Source organism: Triturus cristatus, chromosome 3_2 (genome assembly GCF_964204655.1).
Source record: "Triturus cristatus chromosome 3_2, aTriCri1.1, whole genome shotgun sequence".
Classification (NCBI taxonomy): domain Eukaryota; kingdom Metazoa; phylum Chordata; class Amphibia; order Caudata; family Salamandridae; genus Triturus; species Triturus cristatus.
The window spans coordinates 792,235,765-792,256,192 of NC_140584.1; positions in this window are offsets into that span (position 1 = coordinate 792,235,765).

A 20,428-nucleotide genomic window follows, 5' to 3' on the forward strand; every position below is an offset into this window, starting at 1 on the left:
CGTAACAGTTAGTGCTGTGTATGAGGAATGACAACAAATCCAATCAATGCCGGCAATTAATGCTGAGGTATATGTTACTTTGTTAAATAAAAATCACCTCTAAAATATACTGCTCATGGGTGGGCACGCAGAAGAAGATCATCGCTCTGCCTTGAAACTGAAGTACTGTTGCTTTCGCCACATCCGCCCCAGCAAGTGTGTGATTAAGTATTGGTGTACATTCAATTTAGTCACACCTCAACAATAAGTCACACAGCCCGGGGGAAGAGGGTTAGGGTTTGTTGAATGGATGGGAAGGGGGTTTGGGGAAAGGTTTGACAGTGACAATCAGTACGCATGGACAAACAAACGACAATCTTTGAAGACTACCATATCCATATCAATATGTTAAGGGAGAAAAAGGAAATGCATGCATGATGATGATTGATAAGGAGACCCGGATTACATACACTTCTTGTTCTGTTGTTCCGGCCTTAATACTTTTACAGATAGCAAATAGAAATTTTAAATATTGGTAGGGATGAATCATAAACAGAGAGCAAACCTAATGATGATAATAACAACAACAAGAAGAACACACTGTTGTAAAGATTGTAGACAAAAAAATGAATCAAATTATTTAAAAGAAGATGAAAGTTGATACTGTTACTGTTTATCCTGGTCAAAAATGTGGACGGTGTTTGCATCTCGGCATTCCTCTTGGTCCTCTCGTCCATCAATCTTGGGTGTCGCCACTCGCCACTGCCCGGCTGGAAAAAATGTAGATTTATTGGTAAGGTAAGTGTGCATTGTAATGTTTTCCCAAGTATAGGGCAAGGCCCGGCCTGTAATTGTAGATGAAAAAACAAAGGGGATATTGAGAAACAAAGTTGAAACAAATGCACAAGTTATGGTGCAGTGCAACAAGAACACTTTCTGAGGCGGCATGTATGCATCATCTCTACTCTAGTCTGTTTCCAGCATTGACCTTCAACAACAACAGGAGAGAGCAGGCCCACAGTGACAGGCCTGACGGCACGTTGCTTAGCACATCCTCCGTTTAGAGTACTTTTTTTTTTTAAAGAGTTGGACAAAGGCAAAGCACATATCCATTCCAAACATAGCATTTTACAATTTAAGTTAGTAAATCAATGCACCGCAGTCATCCCACCGCTACACTCCTCATTTTAAGTTAACGGGCCGTCTTTTTCGCCATCATCATCATGGACGGTGCTGTTGTCAATCATACTGAGTGCGCAGATTGAGTCCCCTTCCTGTATTCAATCAAAATCAATGTATCAAGCTGCAGGAGAAGTACAAATTTCTTATTTGCAAGAAGGGAAAAATTCACCTTGAGTTACGGTTAGTTTATACTGTAGAAAGATAATTAGTGCACAATGACATAACTTCATGCACAACAAACAACAACAAAATCACTCAGTCTGCGACTCTGCATCCAATGCATGGCATCACTCATTACCTGTTAATGGGCAGTCTCTCTCGGCTCTGAAAGGAGGATAGCTCTAGTAGTCATCTGATTAATGCTCCACTTCTTTTGGCGGGACTAGGAAAGTTTTGATTTTTTCTTCTGTTTTCCATCATCCAATCATCATTCATGAGGGCAATGGATTTAGGCGGGAGATTCAGTATGATGGAGCGGAGGAGCTGGTTTCGGAGGACTGTACTGTCAAATTGCAGACACCTGAAACTTGTATATTAAATAAGAAGGGGAGAAGACGGTGGTAATGGATTTGTTGTGATTCACAAGTTTGTAACCGGAACGACAGACACACAAATAAAGGGGAAAAAAAGGGAGGAAGACAGTAAGTGCAAGCCTAATTGTCAGGGAAGTATAGCTCGTCCTCAAACTCTGGGGGTTCAGCCAGTAGTAGGTAATCACGTGACACACTACTTCCGTCACCTGAGCAGCTGTCCTCATCTTCCTCCCTTGCTTCATGTATTGCGTAATTCGGTGGTATGAAGCGCTGATTCATTTTGTTCATTGTTAACCTCTCCACGTTTTGGGGCGAGAGACTGGTCCTTCTCATTGTTACAATGGAACCAGCAGCACTGAAAACACATTCGGAAGAGACACTTGCAGCAGGGCAAGCCAGATAGCTTATCGCCAGCCTGCTGAGCAGTGGCCATTCAGACCTTTTCCTATACCAATACTGCAATGGGTTTTGATCAATGTACACCTCTGTTGGGTCGTCCAGATAGGCCTGGACCATCCTCTCAATGTTCAGGGGTGCTGCTGCTAAGCTTTCGGGCTCTTAATGCTTATTATTGCCTAACTGTACATACCAATCGTCTAACGATTCTACTGGGCCTAATAATCCAGTTATTGTTGCTGTTGTCGATAGTGATGGTGAGTGTTGTGATCCAAACGCACTGCCCTTAGCCTCCGAAGTTGCACTTGATGCTGCATGCCCTGCTGCAGTACTTCTTGTGGGTTGATCTTGCGGGCTTTTAATTAGCAGCCGTTCATTTTCCAACTTACTTGCTGCCTCAGCTATTCAAGTTTTGTAGCGGGCAACATCAATCTCTGAAAAAGGAAAGAATGTCTTCAGTCCAAATTTTACCCGTGGATCCAGAATTGTGGCACAAATGCAATGTTCATGTGACAAAATTGTATTTTCTATCCTTCTATTTTCAGCTAAGCGACGGGCTAAGCTCTCCACCAAGTCATAGGCTCCCTTTTTGTCTTCTACACCTTTGTATGATTCAGACACCTTCTTCAGCTGATGCTCTAGCATTTGCAATAATGGGATAGCTTGACCCATTGTACAGTCCCCCTTGCTGACTTCACGTGTGAAGACCTCAAAAGGACGAAGCATCTCATTTAGGCATTTAACTAGGCTCCATTGCTCCATCTGAAGGGTCATGCCTTTAACAGTAGCATCCCTCTTTGCCAGACATATTCATTGAGTGGCCTGTACTGCTAAAACAGACGATCAAGCATGTAATACGTTGAGTTCCAACGTGTTGCCACCTCCTGGATGAGTGCTTTGACTGGCATCCTATATTCACGTTGAATCATCCTCAGCTGCTTCCAAGCTTTAAAAGAATGGCTGAAATGAGTGCATATTCTTCGGCAGATGGCCAGTAAGTTGCTGGCTATGGGTTATTTTTTCAGAAAGTCTTGAACTATAATGTTTATGCAGTGCGCCAAACACGGAACCCTGAAATAGGAACCAAGATCCACGGCCTTAAGTACATTACTGCCATTGTCTATGGCAACAAAAACCAATACTAAGCCCTCTTGGGCGCAGCCATTCAAAAACCTTGCTGCGAAACTCTTGCAAAATGTTTACATCAGTATGAGATTTCTCCATGGCGAACTAGGCTACAGTTGCATGTTTCCGAGTACGTTTAAAAATCGCAGCTGTGTCAACAGCACCTCGTTCAGATAGCTTATATCTAACCCCCACAAAAGAGACCCAGTGTGCAGTGATGCACATGTAATCTGTGGCTTGGCAACTGGTCCACATGTCTGTTGTCAGGTGGGAATTGTGAATAGCACTCTGCTGCAAAGCTTGTCCAACCAATTCCAGCACATCATGATGTAGTGCCAGAACAGCAATTCTTACGAAATAGGACCGGCTGGGATCCTTCCATTTAGGGCAGATGGCTGACACAAATTCAAGGAAACCCACCCCTTCCACAAATGAAAAAGGGAGAAGGTCCAGCGCTAACATTTTAGGCAGCTTCACATTGTACAACCGTGCCGTTGGGTGGTTGCATTGGAACTGGCCCTCCAACCTAAGCATGCTCTCAATGGTAGGCTTGATTACTTTCCTTTGTGGTGCTGTTGCTTTCATTAACCCACTTAGGCTCAACGGCGCAGTTTGTCTCATTGTGGTACTCGGTCACCTAGGTGTCTCAGCCTGACTCTGAGTATGGCTCTTACTGGGGACAGGGCTAGAAATGCCTCCCTCTTCTTCACCTTCCACCGCAATAATATCGCCCCCTGTTCTTCCTGACCAACTTCAATGGGTTGAGTTTTTCTACTTTCTTTTAACTGAAGTAGGTGATTCTCCCACACGAAAGTGTGGTGTATTCTGAGATGACTTGCTTGTCCTCCGGTACCATAGTTTGTACCAAGCTTACCCGCCGAACACCTTGTCAACAAATTGAGCATATAGCAACGTTCTCCTCCTTGATGCTAACAGAAAAGAAGTCCCAAACTGGGGAGGAGAACTTTCTGGCACTGCTGGATGTGCCACTTTCAATACCAGATGAACTGGAGGGTGTGCTTGGAATGTGACCCTGTGCAGCTACACTGTGACTTTTACTACCACTTCCTACTGAGATGGTTGAGCTGGATGTAGATCCCTGCCGTGCCTTTGAAAATATGGCAGCTGGAGGTAGTGGTGGTGTAACCTGTGTTGGTGATATCCGTGCTACATCCCGCTCAGTAGCAGCCTTTCTGGATAGGGTGAGAATGTTGGTCTCCAATCCCTTTGGGGCGGGAGTGATGTGCATGATGACTGGCTTGTCTTCATCAACATCACCCCCGTCTTCTACATCTACCTCCATAACTCTAAGTTTTTTTGGGACCTTCCTTTTCAGAAGCATTGTCTTGTGGCATGCATCACTCTCAGATTGAGCTGGTGGCTGCCAAGTAGCATCTCGATCATCAGAAGCGGGGCTTGAAGAAGAAGATGATGGACTAAGCCTCCTTTTCCTTGCTGGTGGTCTAGAAGACAATAGATCTTCTGAAACAGTGGTTTGCTCCACTTTGTCTGCAGGAAACTCGATTTCCTGAAATGCCCCTACATCAGGAGCAACAACTACTATGGTGGGCTGTTGTTGCGGCTGCTGCTGTTCTTGTTGCGGCTGCTGCTGTTCTTGTCGCGGCTGCTGCTGTTCTTGTTGCGGCTGCTGCTGTTCTTGTTGCGGCTGCTGCTGTTCTTGTTGCGGCTGCACACTTATCTGCTGAGTTTCCGCCTGCGTTGATTGTGTACTACTTTGCGATAATGACATTTTAACATCGCTGCTCGTTAGTAGACTGGCTACCTCTGCGACACTCAAGGCCTTGGGCCTAGGTTGGTGGGGTTGGACCGCTGGTGCTGAGGTGCTGCTCCCTGCTTGGTTCCCGAACAACGCTGCTGCAGGCGTAACTTTTTTGGTGCCAAAAAAAGCATTGGGAGGCACACCAGTCGTGGTTAATGGCACTTCCTTTTTCTGTTCCTTTTTCTCACCGGCAACTTTCTTGGTACTGAACCTTTCTTTGGAGCCATCTTCTTTAGATGTCAGGCAGGACGCAGATGCACAACAAGTTCTGGTCACACGTGGACTTGATGCGCAGCAGGAATTCTGTCTGGCTGGCAGTACAATGGGTTATGATGATGACACCTCCTCCTCTGGTTTTTTGTGCACCTAAAAGCAAATAAGCCAGGAGAAGAACATCAGTGAAATGTTGCATTTGTTGTTGTGGTTCAGTTACTTACTACTGTACTAGTGCAAACAAAAGATATAGTCTCGCCATTTCTGACTTTTTTTCAACAAGGGCTATGTTATACTACTGTGGTCACACACTACACTCTCAGGAAGGATAGGAAAGATAATAAGAACCACCAAAATAAAAATGTAATGGAAGTGGGGGGGACCCTATTTGTTATTATATTATTTGAGCATCTCATCATCCATGGAGCTGCTGCTGGCAAAGGGGGTGGATGGATGGATGGAAGCAGTAAGCCAATAGGAAAACCATGCAGGCCTATAAATGCCAGGCACAGGATGCATGCTAAAGCACACTGCTCTGCCTTTTTAATTCAACAAAATGCAAATACGAAAATTCACAGGCCCCAAAAAGGTCTGCAGGGTGCATGCATTGCACACCAACACACACCAGAGACACACAACAAAAGCATGTCTTTAAGACAACCAACATCAGAAAGCCCACCCCAAAAAACACACTTCCCAACTCAATCCAATGCCATACATGCCCTAACTGATGTCTAAATTCAACAGACCACACAGAAACACTTGATTAATACAGCTGTGACTACCTGCTCTGAGCCTACTGGATGAAAGCATGCATGTTGGCAGACAAGGCCAGACAAGCTTGCAGGCCTAGTCTTCAAAATGGCAACCAGCCACATGGCCAGGCCCAACAACATCAGAAAGCCCACCCCAAAAAAACACACTTCCCAACTCAATCCAATGCCATCCATGCCCTAAATAATGTCTACATTCAACAGACCACACAGAAACACTTGATTAATACAGCTGTGGCTACCTGCTCTGAGCCTACTGGATGAAAGCAGGCCTATTGGTGGCAGACAAGGCCAGACAAGCTTGCAGGCCTAGACTTCAAAATGGCCACCAGTCACATGGCCAGGCCCAACAACATCAGAAAGCCCACTCCAAAAAAACACACTTCCCCAACTCAATCCAATGCCATCCATGCCCTAAATGATGTCTAAATTCAACAGACCACACAGAAACACTTGATTAATACAGCTGTGGCTACCTGCTCTGAGCCTACTGGATGAAAGCAGGCCTGTTGGCAGACAGCAAGGCCAGAAAACAAGCTTGCAGGCCTAGGCTTCAAAATGACCACCAGCCACATGGGCAGGCCCAACAACATCAGAAAGCCCACCCCACAAAAACACACTTTCCAACTCAATCCAATGCCATCCATGCCCTAAATGATGTCGAAATTCAACAGACCACACAGAAACACTTGATTAATACAGCTGTGGCTACCTGCTCTGATCCTACTGGATGAAAGCAGGCCTGTTGGCAGACAAGGCCAGACAAGCTTGCAGGCCTAGGCTTCAAAATGGCCACCAGCCACATGGGCAGGCCCAACAACATCAGAAAGCCCACCCCAAACAAACACACTTGCCAATTCAATCCAATGCCATCCATGCCCTAAATGATGTCTAAATTCAACAGACCACACAGAAACACTTGATTAATAAAGCTGTGGCTACCTGCTCTGAGCCTACTGGATGAAAGCAGGCCTGTTGGCAGACAAGGCCAGACAAGCTTCCAGGCCTAGGCTTCAAAATAGCCACCAGCCACATGGCCAGGCCCAACAACATCAGAAAGCCCACTTCAAAAAAACACACTTCCCAACTCAATCCAATGCCATCCATGCCCTAAATGATGTCTAAATTCAACAGACCACACAGAAACACTTGATTAATAAAGCTGTGGCTACCTGCTCTGATCCTACTGGATGAAAGCAGGCCTGTTGGCAGACAAGGCCAGACAAGCTTGCAGGCCTAGGCTTCCAAATGGCTACCAGCCACAAGGCCAGGCCCAACAACAGAAAGCCCACCCCAAAAAAACACATTTCCCAACTCAATCCAATGCCATCCAGGCCCTAAATGATGCTTGAAAATGAAATTCATTAAAAAAACACCAAAGGAACAGTTGCTTCATCATGCACACACCCATGAGGCCATGACTAGCTCGGGCCTACTACTGACTACTTCTACCCACAACATTTTTTAAAAGAAGAATGATAGTTACCAAAAATAAATTGTAGTTACAACAACTGCAATGCCCCCAATCAAACAGACACAACAACCACTTACTTGTAAAATATCCAATAAATAATCCTCAAATCCAATTGCAATGATGCAGCAGACAAAAAGAGTGATATTTCCAGCTCAAAATCCAAAGGCAGAATGAGCAGGAGATGGACAAAGCAGGGGGAGGAGCCTGCTGGACAGGAACAGGAAGTTGGAAATTCTGTGGCACTTCCTCCCTCTCCCCACCTTTTTAAAAAGGACTCCTTGCACAAAAAAGGACAACCAAATGTCAATCTGAGGAGTTGTTTTCATCCAAATCATCATTTGCAGAAGGTTTCATGCTGCTAGAGCTGACATCCTTCTCCAAATTGAAAATTTTACATGTTTGAGTTCTCAAGCTTCACATTACTTCCACCAGATGTCGATGGCATGTTCAAAATGACTTGATGGCGTTCTCTCGCTCCCTGCCGCGTTGGATATGACGTGTTCGGGGTCTCTTGCTCCTTTTCGTGTTCGATATGACGTGCCCGCGTCCTCACGCTCTCGCTCGCGGTGTAGAATGACGTGTTCGAGATCTCAATCTTCACATACCCTCACGGTGCATGATTGCGAGAAGAAAGACGTGATCGCGCGACGAATGACGTGATCGCGTGACAAATGACGTTAATGTGGGCGCGAACTGTCACGAGACAGCGCAAATAGCTACCAACAATCCAACATCTCGTGGAGAACGCAACCGGATCGGGAAAACTTGTCGGCGAACGCGGGGATTCAGGTAAGGCGATTGCGCGCACACAAGAATATATTTTCTTACAGCGCGAGCAAAAAAAATATTACCGGTAAGATGCAGATTGCGGAAATTTTTACATTTTCGCGCTTCCCGCGGAACGCGAAAATGTAAAATTATCGCAATTTCCGCGAGCGGAACGGAATTTTGGCCCAGGCCTAATAGTTTTCAGAAATGTGTGGATTTGGTAGGTTTCCCTAGATGGCAACCGAGCATGGGGCCAAAAACCCAGGTGACCCCCCTTTCAAAACCAGGCGGTTTTGAGATAAGCAATTTTGATGTCGCCTCACTACGTATTAGGCCCTTGTCTGTCGCGGGTACTTGGGCCTCCCACACAAGTGAGGCACCATTTTTATCGGGAGACCTGGGGCAACGCTGGGTGGTGGGAAATTTGTGTGAGCCCAGTGATGCCATACTTTCCCACACAAAAATGTGTGAAAAAAGTGATTTTTTTCAGCTACAATTGAGGTTTGCAGGGAATTCCGGGTAAGGAAACGTTGGGGGTTTGGTAGGTTTCCCTAGGTGCCGGCAGAGCTAGGGTTCACAAACTAGAGCTAGGCACTTTGCCAAAAAAGGGTCGTGTTTCACTGCGAAATTGAGGTGTGACCACGTTGCGTTTTGTGCCGTTTCCTGTCGCGGGCACTAGGCCAACCTACATAAGTGAGGTACCATTTCTCTCGTGAGACTTTGGGGAATGCGGGGTGGGTGGAAATTTGTGGATCCACGTAGATTTCAGAACTTTCCACCCCACAAAGGTGGGGAAAATGTGTTTTTTGGGACAATTTTTAGGGTTGCCAGGGATTCTGGGTAACAGAACCTGGTGGGAGGCAGTCAAGTCACCCCATCCTGGATTCTCCTGGGTGTCTAGTTTTCAAAAATGTATAGGTTTGCTAGGTTTCCATAGGTGCCGGCAGAGCTAGGGTTAAAAAACTACAGCTAGGCACTTTGCCAAAAAAGGATCATTTTTCACTGCGAAATTGAGGTGTGACCATGTTGCGTTTTGCGCCGTTTCCTGTCACAGGCACTAGGCCTACCCACAGAAGTGTGGTGCCATTTTTCTTGGGAGACTTTGAGGAACGCGGGGTGGGTGGAAATTTGTGGATCCACACAGATTCTAGAACTTTCCACCACAGAAATGTGGGGAAAATGTGTTTTTTTGACATTTTTTTGAGGTTTGCAAGGGATTCTGGGTAACAGAACCTGGTGGGAGGCAGTCAAGTCACCCCATCCTGGATTCCCCTGGGTGTCTAGTTTTCACAAATGTATAGGTTTGCTAGTTTTCCCTAGGTGCCGGCAGAGCTAGGGTTAAAAAACTACAGCTAGGCACTTTGCCAAAAAAGGGTAATTTTTCACTGCGAAAGTAAGGTGTGACCACGTTGCGTTTTGCACCATTTTCTGTCGCAGGCACTAGGCCGACCCACACAAGTGAGGTACCATTTTTCTCGTAAGACTTTGGGGAACGCGGGGTGGGTGGGAATTTGTGGATCCAGGCAGATTCCAGAACTTTCCACCACAGAAATGTGGGGAAAATGTGATTTTTTGGACAATTGTTTAGGTTTGCAAGGGATTCTGGGTCACAGACCTTGGTGGGAGGCAGTCAAGTCACCCCAGTCTGGATTCCCCTGGGTGTCTAGTTTTCAAAAATGTATAGGTTTGCTAGTTTTCCCTAGGTGCCGGCAGAGCTAGCGTTAAAAAACTGTAGCTAGGCACTTTGCCAAAAAAGGGTAAATTTTCATTGTGAAAATGTGGTGTGTACACAAGTGAGGTACCATTTTTATCGGGCAACTTAGGGTAATTCAGATTTGTAAAGCAACTGTTATTAGCTATTGATTTTTGATGCATTTCTGCCTTCCAAATGAAAGACATTGTGTAAAAAAGAAGTCATTTTGAAAAATGACTGATAATTCTCATACCAGTATGAGTATTCTCAATTTGTTTCCATTTCAGAAATACATAGGTGTCTTTCATACCGATTTTTCCATGTATACATTTTCCCACAATAATTGCTATATACCCGGAACATAATAGGAAACCATTGCAAATTGCTGCTCAGTTTTTGACTCTGCGTTCGTCGGGTTCTTGGTGAACCTACAAGTCCTATATAACCCCACAACCAAGAAGGTCCAGCGGATGTAACAGTATATTCCTTTCAAAGAGCTGTCATAATTAGAAGAAGTTACAGGTGAAAACGTTGACACAAAAGGCTGTTTTTTTCAACTAATTTTAAATTTTTCCTATATTTAACTGTTAGTTTCTATAAAGAAACCTTGAAGGATCAACACAAATGACCCCTTGCTGAATTCAGAATGTTGTCTACTGTTCTGAAATATATAGCTGTCCAGGATCCATTATTGCTTTCATACCCATTTCTACCATTAACTGGAAGGAGGTTGAAAGCACACAAAATAGCAGAAATAGGCTATGTCACAGAAAAATGCCAAAACTGTGTAAAAAATGTTGGTTTTCTGCCAAAAGTCTGTAATTCAGTAAAAGCAGGGAAAATGGTGATTTCAGCCCCACAAGCCCTTTTTTGATACCATTTGCAGGGAAAAACCCAGACGCTTTCATTTGCTGCCCTTTTTTCCAATAAAAACAAAATGTTGCTGTTTTTTGGCTAATTTCTGGGACCCCCTCCAGGGGAATCCACAAACCCTGGGTACCTTTAGAATCCCCATGATGTTGGAAGAAAAGGAAGCACATTTGGCATGAATAACTTATGTGGTCAAAAAGTTTCAGGGGACTAAGTGCGCACTACATCAAATAGCCAAAAAAAGGTCTAGCACAGGGGGGGGAAAGGCCTAGCAGCGAAGGGGTTAAAAAACCATAGATTTCAGACACGTTATAGTTAGAAATGAGCATTTAAAAAACCTTTGAAATTCACTGAAAAAACCATAGGTTTCAGGCACGTTATAGTTAGAAATTAGCATTTTAAAAACCTTAGAAATTCACTGAAAAAACCATAGGTTTTAGGGAAAGTTATAGTTAGTTGGACATTTTACTCATACAAAACCATAGAAATTCCCCCGTTATAGTTAGTTCAGCTAACTATAACTCGCGCCCCCGCAATGCACTGCTGATGACATCACATATTACATCACTCATGAAATGGTCAGTGACATCACTGATGACATCACTGATGACATCTCAAATGACATCACTGATGAGATCATTCAGTGACTGTGTGTTTCTGTAAGGTTTAAATATGTTTAATATATATAGGGAAAGGCGTATTGAAGAATGAGCGGGTGTATAAGAGTCTGAATGGATGATTTAGTAGGTGCGTGACTGACTCTATAAGTGAGTGATTAAACTTATCTTACTGAATGCATGGGTTAGTGAGTAAACTGTGTGAATGTCTGTATCTGTCTGTCTGTTGGTGTGTAAGCCGCTGCATGGGTTTGCGAATAGCTACATGAGTGTCTATATGGGTTATTGATTGGTTGTCTGAGTATCTCTATGGGTACCTGAGGGTTTGTGTGGGTGGATTGTTTGTGACTCTGTACATAGATGTGTGAGTGGGTGATTCACTGGGTGCATGGTTTCAAGAGTGCATCTGTGATGGACTGTATGGGTGGGTGAGTGTGTGTATAGGTGTGTTAATGAGTGAATGTATATCTCAGTTGTATATGTGTGAGTAACTACATATGTGAAAGGCAGTATGTATGTGTGTTGGAGTATATAAATGGCTTTAACTGAGAGTGTGTGATTGTGAGAGTGGCTGTATGGATGAGTCTGTGCTTGTATCAGTCATTGTATAAGAGTGTAAGTATGTGCTAGCATTTGTATGAGTAAGTGAGCTGGTGTGTGCATAACTGTATAGGTGATTAAATGGCAGTGTGATTAAATATTTGCATGACTGACTAGGTGTGTGAGTACCTCTATGGATGAGTGGTGGTGTGTGAGTTTCTACATAGGTGTATGAGTGCATATGATAGTCCTGTACTGAGTGACCATAAGTATGAGTGACTGTACGGGTGAGTGAGTGGATGTGTGTGTAAACCTAATAATCAGTGAGTGGGTATGTAGTTATTGGTGTTGTAGTGACTATGGTTTTGAGAATGGCAGTCTGTAATTTAGAGTGGGTGTATCAAAGGTTATATTAGGGTGTGAGAAGATGTATCAATTTATCACATGGATGATGTCATCAGTGATGTTATCAGTGATGTCATTTGAGATGTCATCAGTGATGTCATCAGTGATGTCACTGACCATGTCATGAGTGATGTAATATGTGACGTCATCAACAGTGCATTGCGGGGGCGTGAGTTATGGTTAGCTGAACTAACTATAACGGGGGAAGTTCTATGGTTTTGTATGAGTGAAATGTCCAACTAACTATAACTTTCCCTAAAACCTATGATTATTTCAGTGAATATATATATGGTCCAGTTGAAGGCATTCGCTGAAACGCGTCGACCGTCCCTGCTGTTTTGCACCTGATGTTTGAAGAAAATAAAATAAACACAAATTGAACTACCTTGCCGCGCTGTGGAATCCCTCTGTGCTGTGGATACTCTGGTGGGGGACACTGCCGAGTTGCTTTGAAGATATATATATATGTATGTATATATATATATATATAGATATATACATAAATTCAATAGTCCTGGATCACTCAAGCAAAGCTTCCCAAGTTACACAGGTACAGACCACAAAGTGCGCCGTAGAGAGTTTTGTGTGCTTGATTTATTCCTCCATTGTCAGCATGACGCGTTTCGGCTGTGAACACAAGCCTTGATCACATGACCCCCCGGTGTAACACATGATTTTTATACGGTGATAGATTGGATAATCAGTGCTACGTGACGGTTAGAGCAAGGAGCTAAACAAAATACTTGCAAATTTACAAGTATAAGTTTAAAATTCATAAATATATAAATAACTAAATAAATACATTATTATCACAGTTAAATATATAAAATGCGAAAAAATACAGAATGTATAAAACATATTAAGTATTTAAAAGACTAATCTTTTCATTAAGCAGTTTTTTAAAAAAACAAGCCTAAATTTTGGAGTTTTAATTGCAGTCAAGTGACTCAAATAGTAGCTCCTACATACGAATTTGTCCAAATGCTCAATCCCAGTCACGTATAAAATTAAAGTGCTAGTGCTAAAATACAAAACTGTATAAGAAAAATTATTTTAAATTGCGAATCAATGATGATATTAAAATTCATATCATATCCAATATATCCATTAAACAAGTGGGAAATGATGGCGAATAAAATTCACATATTGCATGACTGTAAACATTATAAACATTAATGCTTATAATCTCCACATCCTCGATTACAACATATGTACTACTCAATCCATCAAAAAGTACGATCACAATAATCTAAGTATTCAACATCATCACGTAAAAATTCATAAAATGAATAATTTTTTTATAAATATATGCCACAAATGAGTCCCAAAAAATCCAAATACTGTAATAAATTAGCAATGCAGTGTAGAATTTTTCTGGATGCAGATAATGCAATTAAAACAACTAATTCATGATTAACCCAGCGAAGAATACTAACTTTATAAAAAGTTATAAAAAGTTATGGAGATCCTCTCCTGTGTTTAGTCCCTTCGGGATTCTTGTGTCTAGTAAAAGAATGTATTTAGACTCCAATTGTCTTAACTGCTTTTCTCTGTTTCCGCCTCTTAAGTTCTTTTGTACAGAGTCAATGACAAAGTAGCATAAATCATTAAGGTTTTTGTTATGTACCAATTTGAAATGCCGTGCTACTGGGTAACTATCGTCCGCATTGACTATTGCTCTGAGGTGTTGAAGGATGCGATTAAAGACTTGTAATTTTGTACTTCCCACGTACTTCAATTTACAGGTGCATTCCAATACATACACTGCATAGTCTGTGCGGCATGTCAGAGATTTGTGAATTTTAGTAGGGCTGTTCTCAAATACACTGCAATATTCAATAGTATTTCTGCCAAATTTACAGGCCCTGCAAGAACTGCATTTGCGGAAACCTGTTTTAGTGGATAACCAATTACTAGGGTTAATTACCTCCGGATTAGTTCTAACCAGAGCATCTCTCATTGAGGGAGCTCTTCTAAAAGTGATCAGTGGTTTGTCAGGTAAAAGAGGGGCTAAAGTAATGTCTGTTTTTAATAGAGGCCAGTGTTTAGTTAAAATACCTCTTATTTTTCTCTCTTCTACATTGAACGTGGTTAGAAGCCTAATTCCATCTTGATCATCTTTAAGAACATCATCTGGGTTTCTTCTTTTAGATTGTGCAAAGGTATTAAAACAATCCTCTCTGGTATGGTTATTGGCCTTAGTCTTGGCCAATTCCAACTCCTTCAAGTCATAACCACGGGCAAGAAATCTATTCAGGGACTCAAGTTGGCATTTTTCTAAATCAGAGTTAGAACTACAGATTCTGCGGATACGTAAAAATTCACCATATGGTATGCTTTTAATGAGATGGCCAGGATGGGCACTACTAGCGTGTAAAATAGCATTGCCAGCTGTTTTCTTTCTATGTAATTTAGTTTGAATAACATTCTTGTCAATATAAATTTCAACATCTAAAAATTGGACAGAAGATTTACTAATGTCGGCAGTGAATTGTAAGTTGAGACTATTGATGTTGATAGTGTTGAGGAAAGTCATAGCCGATTCAGGGGTACCTTTCCAAATTAAACATATGTCATCTATGAATCTCCAAAATTTGACGATATTGGATTCAAAGATAAGTTTGTGGGTGTCTCTGAGGACATGCTCCTCCCACCACCCCACATGAAGACATGCAGAGGATGGGGAAAAGCATGCCCCCATCGCAACTCCTCTCTGCTGCCGGTAAATCTCTTTGTTGAAAAGAAAATAGTTATTCTCTAGGCAGATTTGTATCATTCCTAATATCATACCATTGTGTTGACTAAATTCGATGTTACGCTTGTCTAGAAAATATTTAACAGCTGTTAAACCATCAGCATGATGAATGCTAGTATACAAAGTACAAATATCCATGACCACCAGTACATAGTCCTCTTCCCATTGTACTTCACTCAATTTGGACAAAAAGTGTCCAGTGTCCTTAATAAAGGAGGGAAGGTTTTCTACTGATTCATGCAGAAAATGGTCCACATATTTGGACATAGGTTCCAGGAGGCTGTTTTGAGCTGAAATAGTGGGCCGTCCTGGTACTGGTATAATTTGCTTATGGATCTTTGGGATGAAGTAAAGCGTGGGTAAAACTGGAAAGTCATTTTTAAGAAAGCTGAATTCTTGCTTGCTTAGTAGACCTTCCCTCTTCCATTGGTTTAGTTCTTTGAAAACTGACTCTTTAAGGTTTTTAATGTCATTAAATGATCCTGTGCTGTAGCACAAAGTGTCCTCCAAATGGCTATTCGCCTCTTCCATATAAAGCGTGCGAGGCCAAATGACGATATTGCCACCTTTATCAGCTTTGTTAATGATAATATTAGAGTTGCTCCTTAATTTTTTCATCAACTTAGCATATTGCTTTTCCATGTACTTGTATCTTTTATGTTTTCTGGATGATACAGTCTGCAAAGTTTTCAGATCTTCAACTACTATATCATTAAAGCTGTCGATAACATCTTTTGCCATAAGAGGTATAAATGTGGAGGATGGTTTAAAGTGACTATAGCATGGAAGGCTGTTGGTTATGCCCATTGATGCCAATTCATCTTGAGTTGAGCCACTACCACTTTCTTCATTTGTGGATAAGGCATGTACTGTTTTAAGCATGTTGATGTCTGCTACTTGAAATTTACTCCTGGGGCGCTCTTTCATAGATATGGTTGATGCCTGATCTTGTACTTTATTTAATTTGAAATACTTTTTCAGTTTCAGCTTCCGTATAAATTTAAAAACATCTATTCGGGTTTGAACATAATTGAAACTGTTATGTGGGCAGAACGACAGGCCCAGGGACAAGAGTTGAGATTCAGCTTTAGTGAGTATCGTATCAGATAAGTTGACCACAGTATTATCAGGGGATGTGGTTATTGACTTTTCGTTTACCATTTCTTTCCCCTGCCTCTCTTGGCGAAGCCTCGCCCTCTTGCATTTCCGCCTCTGTTTGCGGCGCTCGTTGTTCCTCCTGCGTCTTTGTTCTGCTGTTGTTGCTGTGTCCGTGGCCGCAGAGTTTGACGCCTGTCCTCTATTAAAAAACCCAACTCTTCTGAAGGTGAGTATTTTGTTAATAGATGAGTTTGTGCAGAGTTGATCGATTCCCCATCCTCCGAATCAATGCTGCTGGTTGCTGGGCTGGACTCCACATCTGACATTTTGTCATTAGAGGTATTCTGTGTAAGGAGGCGCTAGGTGGCGCACAGCGGAATGGCTGCCTTCGGGTGAAGCTCCCGCAGCCCAGCGAAGAAATCCTTAATAATCCTTCCTGAAAGTCGCATTTGATAGCCCACGCGGGCCTGTGTGGGTGGACCAACATCCCCACCGCAGTTGGAGCGCTGTCTCATCCCTGGCGACCCGGAGATATCGGACTGCGAAGCCGCCACAAGTTGTGCCGGCTGTGGAGGACGTCTTGCTGGAGCTGTGTCCGGGAGGCTGCTGCGACGCGAGTCCGGTGCGTCTCACGTGGGTGACAGGCCCCACCTCCGGATCCACGGCTGCGGGCGGCGGCCCTGCGACGTGTCAGCTGGGGGCTCGATGGGACCCGCGTTAGACCCCCCCGGCCGGGGGCAAGAGGACGGACTGGACTACGGCGTGATGCACAACAGGCGCGGGCGTTGGTGAGTGGCGCGCCCGGCTGAATCCCCGGCTGGGGTCGCCGCCTTCCCTGCCCGCGCCGGATCCTTACTGCGGCGCGGTGCCGTCCCGCTCGTACCGGCCTGCGCGGACCCCCCCCCCGGCTGCTACCCTACTGCTAGCCCACTGGGGGCGATTACACGTCCGCCGGAGGGACAGATCGGAAGAGGTGCGAGGCCCGGAGAGACTGTTACCTGCTGCGCTGACCGCTGACCCTCCTGCGCTGGGGCCTTCGAGGTGGTGCCTACGCTGGGGAGAGACGACACAGAGGAGGTAGCCATCGAACAGAGGGGGCTAGACGGCGGAGTGTGCCTCACGATCGCGAGGCCGGCGTGTGGGGCCCCGACTTGGATCCTCTTTGCCCCCATATACTGGACTCTCTTCTGCTGACGCTCCGCGTGGAGCTCATCCCGTTCACTCACGGAGAGTCGCTACTGGCCGTGGAGGTGAGCAGTGTGCTTGTGGGGTCGCGGTTGGCCCCGGGGGGGGCGGCTGGCCCCCAGCGAGATCCTGCGTGGCAGGTGGAGGGGGTTGCACGAGGTGCTGGTGGTTGAGCCAGTGACCTGCTACACGATCTGGCCGATCTCCCTCTTCCCTAGGCTGCCACTCCCCCCCTCCTTGGCCGCTTGCCCCCGGGGCCCACCCGGGCGTCCCCCCTGATCCCGCCGCGGGTGGCCTGGTGGCGCCGCCATGGGGAAGCCGGACAGCCGACAGCCTCGCCTTACTTTTGAGTCCAAAAAGCAGACCAGGCCGCAGACGGAGGCTACTGCGGCGGGGTCGGAGCCGGTGGAGGCCCCGCCGGGGGATGACGTCAAGTCCATCTTGCTGGACATGCGGCAAAGTCTTGCGACCATAGTCGACAAAATGGATTCCATGCAATCCCGCATGGACTCGATCGTACATAAGGTTGACAGCCATGGCGAACGCATCACGGAAACGGAGAGACGTATCTCAGACACCGAGGATCGCACAACGGAACTGTCCGCCGCTATGGCGCGCATGGACAAAATCCTCCATGTAATAGCAGCCAAAAACGAAGACTTGGAAGCGCGTAGTCAGAGGAACAATATCCGTATAATTGGCATACCAGAATCGACCCACACGGGCAAGATGGAGGACTATGTGGAGGGTCTCCTGCGCGAGGTGGTGGGCACGGACTCCCTATCCCCCCAGTTCATAGTGGAAAGGGCGCACAGATCTCTGGCCCTGAGGCCACCGCCGGGGGCTCCCCCTCGCCCTATTATAGCACGCCTGTTGAACTTCCGTGACCGAGATGTCGCGCTTCGGACGGCGAGGGAGAAGAAGAGCCTATCCTATGGCGGCAACGCCTTCACCATTTTTCCGGACTTCACCCCGGTGGTTCAGGAGGAGCGAAAGAAATTTGTCCAGGTCAAGCATAAACTACGCGCTGCACAAGTTGACTATGCGCTTCTTTACCCTGCCCGCCTGCGCATCACGCATCAAGGGAAACAAATCTTTTGCACTAAACCCCAACAGGCGGAGGAATTTTTGAAACGACTCAAGAAACGTGACCAGGACTGCTCCTCACCGCTGGCATCAGACTGATGGGCCTGGAGTGTTGACCTGTCGATTTTGAGACTGAGGCCTGTCGGCTGGTAAGGCGGTGCGAATATCTGCTATCAAGGGAATTGATATAGTGACCCATGGGCCCGGCTTTATTCACTGTGAGGGGCTGATAGCGGGGTGTAGAAACTCTTTTTCTTGCACTAGACTCTCAGGAAATTATCGCCTCGCTGGGCACCCTCTTTGATCATGGGGCGAGCCCGGCCCAAGGGCGGGAAACTCTCTCCTGGATCGAGGGGTTTATTGTGTATTCACCTAGACTGTCCTTCCAAGGGTATTACCCAATTGACTATAAGTTTTCATGTTGCTCCACTGTGGCCTTTGCTATGGACGGAGTTCGTTAGGGGGGGGGGGAGGGGGGCCGTCCAGATAGCATGTTTGGGATGCTGCTGTGGGAGGGGGGAGGGGGGGGGGTGTTGGGGATTTGTACTGTTTGTTAAGTTTGTATGGGATGTGGCGCTGTTGGCATGGTCTTCTACATACGGGTCGGGGGGTGGCGTTTGTACTATATTGCTGGGTGTGAGTCTTTTGGTCTTCCATGAGTGATCCGCAAACACATAGGGTATCTACTGGGCAGCTTAACTTTTTATCCTGGAATGTTAAGGGCTTGGGGGACCACAGGAAACGCAGGCACGTCCTAGCATACCTGGACAGGCATCACGTGGATGTGGCCTTTCTTCAGGAGACGCACTTAGATCCCTCCAGGCCGGTGCTATTTGCCTCGCGCTGGGCGGTGCACCGTACCTTCTCCTCCTACTCCACCTACTCACGTGGGGTGGTCATCCTCATTAGGAAACATACCCCGTTTGTGCACATGGGCGAGCGTATAGACCGGGAGGGCAGGTATTGTATTGTTTGGGGGCGCATGGGCACGGATACGCTCACTTTAGCGTGCTATTATGGTCCTAACACTGATGATCCGTCTTGTCTTCAGGCGCTGTGGGGAGAGATTCTGCGTATCGGTTCCACCCACCTAGTGTGGGGGGGTGATTTTAACATAGCTGTTGACCCCGGGAGTGATAGGTCGAAACCGAACCCACACCACTACTCCCGCTCGCAAGCATATGTGCATGACCTTCTTACTGAGCGTCATCTATTAGACACGTGGCGCTCTAGGCACCCGGTGACAAGGGAGGGCACGCACTGGACTGCCGCGCACTCCACATGGGCGAGACTGGACTATATCCTGGTTTCACCGGGGCTTGCCCCCGCGATAGGCTGGGCAAAACACCTCGCTCGCACGTACTCCGATCACGCCCCGGTCCTGCTGAACTTTGTCATGACTGACCTCGCCGGGTCTCCAATGGCGTGGAGATTGCAGCCCACTGCCCTGCTGGATGACGTCTTCAGATCAGAAATAGCGCAGGAAATTGAGAGCTTCTTCCAACGCAACGGTGGCACGGTGGATAGTGTTGCCGTGGTGTGGGAGGCCTTTAAAGTCACGATTAGAGGACTATGCATCTCTAAGGGGGTGGGGGTCCTCAAGGTTTTACGTAGCACCCTTTGTAAACTTGAAACTGACTTGAAAGACTTGGAGAGTGCCCCCATGTTTCATACTGATGCTGGGGCTCAAGCCCGCTTTCGGGAACTGCTGACAGAATATAAAGACACAGCGGACAGAGAGGTCCGATTCAGGGGGAAACACTTTCAAGCTCGTAGATACGGGGAGGGGGAGCGCCCGGGTAAATACCTCGCTTGGGCAATCCGACCGCCCCGCTTTAACAACCAAATCCTCGAGATTCAGGATGGGTCGGGGGAGCTCCACAGAGACACCCGGTCTATTATGCAAACATTCGTCACTCATTATACTGACCTGTACTCCTCCGCTCACACGGCACC